We start from the raw sequence: 9,515 nt of genomic DNA on the forward strand, positions 1-9,515 counted from the left end.
TTCAACAATCTTCTGGAAGCTAATTTTCTTATGTCTTTGCGTTCATCCATCGCCATGCCCAAAATAAGGTTTTCAGGGTGCGCACAAAAAAAAAAAGCGTTTCGCTGTATTACAGGATCGATAATTTTTAATAAACTTTCCGGTAGATATCGTGATGTCTGAATCAATTTAAACACATGTTTTGCACCATCTTTTACAGACGAATTTTGTTTAATAGCAAACCAAGCTGGCGCATATGTTTTTACAATGTAAGTCGCCAATGTCTTCAGCTCAAATGAAGGATATTCCGTCGAAATATATAACCTTAAAATACGATTCGCTATAGTAAGCCACCTTGAATGACTTATTGGGCCTGGATCCTCTACTGCAATATCACTTGGACACTCGCCGCTGTTTATAGCTCTAACAACATGAAGAAGATATTTTTGGTCTTTGCTCAGGTCATTTTCTTTTACGGAGATATCTTCGGTCTGACTATTCTCATAACCAACAACAGGAAGCTGCTCACAGTGTTTCAATTGTTTGGCGATAGTTCCAGAAAATGATTTGGGGCCTGACGTGTCACCATCTAGATACTCGAAAAGATGTCTGAAAGGTAACTCATTAAAATGTAATGAACGGAAACACATAAGAGAATTAGCTTTCAGAAGATTGTGGAAATCGAGGAATCAACCACCATCAGGTAAAAGTGTGAGAAATTTTTTACCACCTGATCTCAATTTTGAAGCAACTGACTATACCGAATTGATAAATTGGTCAACGTGTAAACTTTCATCACCACCAATAATGGCCCATGTAACAACAGCGAGTATTTTGTCATTTCTAAAGATAAAAGTACTACCAGAGTTTGACTACATAAAATTTCCATGTCACACGCAGTCCGTAGAAAGATGTGTTAAACTTGTAACACAGGCTGCTACAAAAGTGTGTGGCTCCTTAAACAGAGATGGTTTTATTCGGACCACACTTTTGTCACGCTCTATAATACCAGATTTTAGTAAGAAGTCTGATTTTAAAGTTATGCCCGAAATACAAAAGAAATACATTTGAAACTTCTACAATGGTTGGGAAAGGTTTGGGTGGAACTCGAAACACAGCCACCTCCTCGTGGTGAGTTCTGGGTCATTTCTAAGATCAGAAATGAGCGAAGAGCTGCACGCTCAGATCGAAAACAGAAAATGATTCCTTTCGTAAAATTTTCGATTTTTAAGTTCCAATACACGAACTGAAGATACTATCCAATTTCTATTTTCTTTTTTCTGAATATTCCCGCATGGTTGGGAAAAATATAACAGCCATATTAAAACTATAACAACATAAACTATTTTATACAGGGTCTTCCAAAAAGTACGATTTTTTTTTTTTTTTTTTTTTTTTTTACAATTTCAGGAGATTTTGACCTTAGAGCAAGAACTGAAGATATTATCCGATGTTGATTTTCTTTTCTTCTGTGTATTGTTACATGCCTACTTGAGAATTAGCGCTCTACCACAACTATCAGAAGCAACCTGTGTTCTATACAGGGTGTTCCAAAAAAGTACGATTTTTGACAATTTGGTAAAACTTTAATCTGGATGCGCGAACTGAAGATATTACGCGATTTCAAAAAAAAATTTACACTTACACGTTTCGATAGAAGGTCCAACTTTTCCGCACTATTAGAATTCGATTTGAAAGAAATCGTTTTTTTCGACCCATCCTATTGCACATGTCTTAAGAACATTCCAAATCACAGGCTAGAAGGGACAGGCATCAAACAGCTGGTGCAATTACAAACACATTTAACAGGACTGCAAGTAGCCCAATCTCACGCACCACATTGACAGATCTACTGAATAGCGGTGGTCTCTTTGGGCAATTTGCATTACGTTGTGTTTTGTTGTCACCCGAAAATTGAAGATACTATTCGCGGTGGTACCAAGAACAACTAGACTGTGCCGACGAGGAGTTTGTTCATATTATTTTCTCAGATCAGAGCAGAATCATTCTGAGTAGTTATTCTGGACGTACACTCAGGACCGGAGGTAGTAATAAGCAATGAACCAAGAAATATTGTCAAACATGATCAATTTGGCGGTCCAGTTGTTCTTATGTGGGACGCGTGTAACGTTGTATCGGCATACTGACCTTCCAATCTTTGAACGCGTAACACTCACAGTTCGACTTTGTTGTGACAGGTACTCCTTTCTCATGTGCGTCTTTTCAGAAGCACAGTCGAACCCGACTTCATATTTTTATGGATAATAATATGCTACCTCATCGATCAGCACAGTTGGTGGAGCTCTTGGAACGAGAAATATTCGCGAGATACACTTGTTTGTCAGTTTACCCGACTTGAATCCTGTAAAGAAAATGTGGAATGCTTTGAGGATACGTTTTACAACACGTCTCGATGCACCAGGGATCATGCAAAAGTTGTCAACAGCGCAGGTGGATTAATGAAACTCCGTGCCGCAACGTATTACCAGCCTTGCGAGTAGCATGGGCACTTAACAGAGTATGCATTACTGTTTGTGGTGATTACATGACTTTCTAAAGACCATTTACTCTCTTTGTAATGTTAGGGGAGCCATCATGATTCTCAGTACCTTCAGTGTAAGTTATTTTCTCTGTATAAAAGTACAATTTTTGTTCCTCTAATCACGTGTTTCTGTAACACTAATTTCTATGTATGGTTCAAGTTTTACTGATCTATGCCACTAAAGTGACACAACGTGCGAAAGTTACTTTTGACCTTAAGTTTTGCACACCACTGTATTGCACTGGTGTCTGTACTTTTTTCGTGTAAAAATTTTAATCTGGAATGCGTGTGGACTTAGATCATCTGAAGGAAATTATTCTTTTATAAGTGCTGAAGTCGAATGTTATTACCAATGCACCATATATATATATATATATATATATATATATATATATATATATATATATATATATATATTTGATACTGTAGGATTGATGTGATTGAAATGTCAATTTTTTTAGTCTGAAATCATCTTTTGTGACACAAATAATGGACAGATCAAATTCACACATACGACGTTACAAACTCCGTACATGCTCCAAGGAAAAACTGGGGCGCGCATTCGGATGACCTTACACCATTAAGATCACGCCAATTGTAATCGGTTTTCTTTTACGAATTAAAAGTAAGATATTCTGATAATCTAGCCTTGAAAATTACCAACAGTACATTTGTGCTAGAAGTAGTGAATGAATGCATCATATTCCGATAGTTCTTGAAATTTCGTGCTAGTGACAAAAGTTTTAAACCAAGTCTCGCGGTCCCCAACTAACAATATGTTCTGATTTGCTCCTGTAGAATACTCTGGAAGGGTCCCTCTGAGAAATTTTCATGCCCTAGCCCATGAGTTAGGCTTATACCACAACATTGTTGATTGACGGCTCAGTGAAATAGCTGGACTCAAGAGTAACATATCAGTTGATAGTGACCAACAAAGTTCGCTCTAGATGTACGATGTTCTCTAACTTGCGGAATAACCGAAAAGATTCGGATTACCACTTCTGACGAAAAATGGATCTGGTACGACAATCATGAACTTTCAAGACAATGTGCAGAATGTTTCCAAACTTACCACCCAATGAAGAAGATATTGTTGCAGGTTCAGTGGCCTTTTTTTTGGGGGGGGGGGGGACGACCATCATGTTCTTCTCTGTTGAGGTGAAACCATTAATGTGGATCGTTACAGTGTGGTGTTCTCATGTCGCTTGACAGAGCATACATAAGTTACATGTCGCTCAAAGGATAGTGCAGACTCTCCATAAATTGCAGTATGGCACAATTTGGGAGCACGATGGCTCAGCTGTAGAACGCTTATCTCTTATGCGTGGGGTCCCTGGCTCGATCCCCGACTAAGTAAGTTTGTGGTGACAACATCGTGTCTATGGGTTTTCTCGGGATTTTCCCGTTTCCTCCAACATTTTCATTCCTCAATTTTTCCATCATCAATCACCTAAATCACCTGTCTCCTTTATCTTAGAGGGCATAATTATGAGACGCTAAACTAAAAGATTCTTTGTCACCTAGTGTATACTTCAGACGAATGGCCTTTGTATAATATTCAAATCTCCCTTTGTTTAATCAGAAAGTGCCGAATGTGAGGATTCAGTTAAGTTGAGGATGTGAAATTCATTTTATATGCGGGATTTTTATTAAAAATAAGGGAACAAAAAATATTTCAAGTTTAAAATATCTCACCTGAGGGAGAAAGAGGCGTCATTTCCATAATATTTATAATTAGAATATCTTTATTCAGAAAGTACTGACTATGAGAATTCATTTTAGTTAAAAGTCTGAAATTTACATGCCGATTCTTGAATAAAACAAGGTAATACGCATTTCACAGTTTTCGAAAATCCCTTTAGTGAGACTGGGGATGATTTTTAAAATATTGAAGTTTCCCTTTATTCAGACGGTGGTCATTAATGAATTCGCCCAAGTTGCAAGTGTAAAATTCAGTATGGAATCTCTAAATTAAGAAAAGAAGAATATTCCAGTTAGGAAAAACTCCTCTAAGGGAGACTGGTGCTTGTTTCTAAAAATATTGAAATTTCCTTTGTTTTTATTCAGAAAGTACCCAATGTGTGGATATGGATGTGTAAAATTTGACACAAACAACCAGCCTTGGCTAGTTGAGGACTTCGCTGACGGACACCTATATTTGCTCCGCCTACTGTCTCGCACCTCATTTTTCAACCTTTGCTTCCGTTCTTCACACGACAAGAACCTATGAAGTCCCATGTGCTGTGTTCAAGAATCCATTTCAAACGCTTCACCCGTTTTCCCCTAATGAGAGATTGACAACCTTGAAATCATTTCTATATGTATACTAGCATCGATTACAAGCTCCGCTGGATTAAAATGAACATTTAAATGCACAACTCGGTATCTCATATCGTCACATGAAAACCAGAGGAACCTAACTCCAAAAATGCGGTTTTCGTTTTCTTCATGTTTGGATACAATGAAAGCCCCACTTGGTAAATGGAAGGTAACGCCATATGTTCTCCTTGTCGTTCGTATGTTCTAATGTATCTCAATTATCATCTTATTAAAAACACATTTTTCTAAGAAAATAATATTTTTGTCCTCTCGCTTGTAAACCAACGAAAATGGGGTTACGTTCCTCTGGTTCTCATGTGACGATATGTTTGGTACCCGTCAAATATGCTGTTTACGTTTTTAGTGGCATTGATTTAGGATTCGATGGGTCGGAGGTGCATCGACTGGTTTAAAATGAATATTTAAATGCACACCTCCGTATCCCATATGTTTGGTAATCATGAAATATGCTGTTTCCGTTTTTAGTAGCATTGATTTAAACGGCATCGGAAAGATAAGTATTCATCTCGACCCCGTAAACTATGGATTCGACATTAATATCTGTCATTTTCGATAATTTATATATATTATATATATATATATATATATATATATATATATATATATATATATATATATATATATATATATATATATATATATATATATATATATATATTTTAGGGTGGTCCATAATTTTTCCTTCTCAAAAGTTGCGCGGCCAAATTTGGTTTTAAACATGTCGGAAGTGTCACTGCTCATCTCAGCGACCCCAAAAATTATGAATTAGATACTAATATCGGTCATTTTGAACATTTTTATATTATGATATCTCCCCCTCCTCTCCTCCATGTTGCTGGGCACGGCATCAGAAGTGCCACCGTTCATCTCAGCAACTCCGAAAACTATGGATTCGATACTAATATGGGTTATTTTTTAAATCAGTTTATGTATTTTCCTTTCCCTCTCCCCTAAGATATGGTGCTGAATTTGGATGTAAACGAGATCAGAAGTGTCACCGTTCATCTCAGCGAACCCGGCAACTAGGGATTCGATACTGATATTGGTCATTTTCGATCATTTTTATATATCTCCCCCTCCTCCAAGTTACAGGTCTGAATTTAATTTTGAACGGGATAGGAAGTGTGACCGTTCATCTCAGCGACCCCGAAAACTACATATTTGACACTAATATTGGTCATTTTGGATTATTCGTAAATGTTCTTCCCCCTCCTTCCTCCCCTAAATTGTACCATCAAACTGATACGAGAAAACCATCTCAAGTCTGAACCCCATCTATGATGAAAATTTCATCGAGATTGGTAGGGTGGTTGAAGAGTGATGAACTCAGAAAGACAGTTACTTTCATTTTTATATTTTGTGTATCTCTCTCCTCTTCCTCCCCTAAGTTGCACCGTCAAAGTAAAATAATAAAAATCAACACAGGCACGAAACTCATCTATGAGGAAAATTTGATTGAGATCGTGGGGTGGTTCAAGAGATTAAGAAAGAGTGACAAACATAGTCACTTTCAATTTTGTAATATAGATTGAGAGAAATAATTAGAAATTTCCTCTTTTCTCTCGTTAAAAGCGAAATTTCTTGAAACGCTGTGTCAGAATTTCTAGAAGCACTGTGGCATATTTCCATTTGTTTTTTAATGAAATATTTCAGTTTTACGTCCCTTGGTTATGCCATGTAGGCTAAAGGAGACGGTGATGATGAGAAATAAATGACAATGAAAAAACTGGGAGAACCCCAAGAAAATGCACGCGTATGGTGTATTTCTACTATAAAGCTCATATGGTGCAAGCTGAGATCGAACCAAGGGCCCCACGTATCAGACGTGTCGCCACCCACTTATTATGAATAAGGAGTCTGTATACCAAGCTTCATATCCGTAACTTGGGCCATCTTATTTTAACATTTGCAACCACACTTTTTTTCCCTTGTGGGAAAATTAAAAAAAAAAAAAAAAAAAAAACACCGAAACACACCTTTAAATAGACTTTAAATAAAAAGCAAAATACAAAATTTCATGTTTCTAACCTTAAAGGCTTTCGAGATATGGTTATCCTGTTATAACAGTTGTAACCTTATTCTTTTTTATTCACGTGTTTTTCTTCTCTTTTAGGGGGATATATATATATATAAAAAAAACGGGGAAACAAGTAAGTCCATATATACTAAATTTCATATTTGTATACTTCAGAGATTATGGGATATGGGCATGTTAATACAATAATTGCAAACCTAATTTCCCCTCTCTTCCAAGCTGAAATTCCCAAAATCCTTTCGTTACAAATTCTATGCACTCTAAAACTTTTAAGTTCGTAGCTTAAGTAATTTGGCGTTGATTAGTCTGTTAGTCACTCATTTACTCAGAACTTCTTATTTCATATACAGATTAATTAAACATTTGGGAATACATTTTTTAAGGTTTTCTAAAATTCCTCTCAAAGTTATTTCTACAATGTTGAAACTTCTCGTTATTTATTGAGTAAGTACTGAATTTGAGGTTTTACTTAAGCTCGAGGTTTGTAATTTGGTGTAAATTCTTAATTGAAAATAAGAGAATGCGTGTGTTAGTATTTACGAAAATACTGTTCCTAAGTGAGAAGGGGAACATTTTAAAATATTTAAAGCTCCCTACCTTTATACCTATAGGGAACACATGTTTCAGTGCTTTTCAAAATGCCGCTTCTCAAGGAGGAAACGGATGCAATTTTTATAATATTCAAATTTTTAAGTTTTATGATCATTACTTCTTTTTTTAACTTCTTCTAGTTTCAAATAGTCTATATGTAAAAAAATGTGACTATTTAACTTTTGAAATCGTTTGAACAGGAATCGCCTTAACTAAACTACCCATCATAAACACACTATTTCAAGAACAAGCAGAAATGAACCCAAAACAAATCCTCCAAAACTAGCTAGTATAAATTGAAACTGACTGTGGTACACAAGCGATATCTAAAACAGCTCATATTGTCTTCAGAAAATCAGACCACAACAGTTGCGTAGCCAAAAACCATATGTTAGTAAAGCAAACGCCAAGAAAGTCTGGAGTTGCAAGAGTTCATGTGGACAAGCCAACAAGCTTCTAAACTACTGTTTTGTAGTAATGAGAGCAACCTCAACCCGACGGGAGAGTTATTGTGAAGAGGAAACCAAATACGCACAGGGAACCGTAACACTTGTGTCCTAGTATAAAGCCTAGAGGTGCTGGTGTTCTCGTTCGAGGATACATCTGGAGTAGGAAATTTGCATTTATCGAAAATAATGAACCAATATGTTTATCTAAACATTCTGAAACAGAATATCGCCAACAGTGTAAAGAAACTGAATATAAGTGCCTTTTTTATACTCCAGAAAGATAAAGACCATAAACATACTGCACAAAAAGTGAAAGTGTCAGATCTAGCCGGAGGCCTAAACACCCAGTTTTTGAGTGCCAAAAATAATGTAATTGTTATTTATATATTTCTAAAAGTTTATAGTGAACTCATTAATATACCCCATAGTCTGGGTTCTGGCTGCCCCTCAGTTTTACCTTCTATATCCGTCACTGTGTATAATATGTTGAAACAGATTCATACTCTCCATAATCTCTTTACTGCAATTTCATTGAGCGTTTGTGGTATGAATTAGAAAGAAACATTAGAAAACACGTCATCAGAAACAAAAGACAGTCTGAAAAACGCACAATGTGACGAATGGAAATCGTCGTTTTCTTCCTGTGCTTTGTAAGTTATATTATAATACATAACATGAAATCTCCTGTATGGAAACTGTTTTGATCCGTTGTATGTATATTGTGTCGTCACACCTACATGGATGTAAGTAGAGATAATAGAACGAACAGAAAAACGAAGAATAGAAACCTTAGAAATGTGATGTTATAGAAGAATACTGAAAACTAGGTGAATGAACAACGTAGGAAATGGAAGAGTAATAGAAATTATAGAAGAAAAGATAAAAGATGTACTGAAGATTGTTTTGAAGAGTAGAAATAGGATGATTGGTTACATAATGAGATACAATGGAGAAATCATATTAGGAAGGTTGCAATTAAAATTAATTGACAAAAATATAAAATATATCTAGAAGAGAAAACTATATGGATTTTATTTTATTTATTCACACATATTTCTAAGCATTACCGGTATAAGCTTAAGCCCACTACGTATGATGAATGATGCCACTAGGCGAGCACACTATCTGGGGAAATGAGGAAGAAAAGAAGTGGCCTAAGTCCTGTGTGTTAAGTACCACCCCGGCATTTGACTAGTGTAAATGAAGAAAATGCAGGAAGAACTTTATTCGGGATGTTTGTCGTACAGCCATGATTATATAGAGTTCGTATGTCTTAGGTTAGGAAGAATCTAAGTGATGGTATAGTATAGATTGGTGTATATACTAACTTGTTTAGAAAACACTAACTTGTTTGAATTATTAGTGAAAATGAGCTGAAGTAACTGGTGTCGTTCCTCTTTGGTCTAAGACAAGACGTTTTACGTAGGAAACTATCATTTTATTGCCGTTGTTGTTAAATTGGCAAATTAAATACTTTTAGATAGATGTTCACGTCCTGTCAATGGAAGCAAGATTTTTCTCTAACAATATACACAATTAAACTCACATTTGATTGGAAGAAAAAATTAATGAAAAATCA

This window comes from Thermobia domestica, chromosome 5 (genome assembly GCF_964235325.1).
Source record: "Thermobia domestica chromosome 5, izTheDome1.hap1.1, whole genome shotgun sequence".
Lineage (NCBI taxonomy): Eukaryota > Metazoa > Arthropoda > Insecta > Zygentoma > Lepismatidae > Thermobia > Thermobia domestica.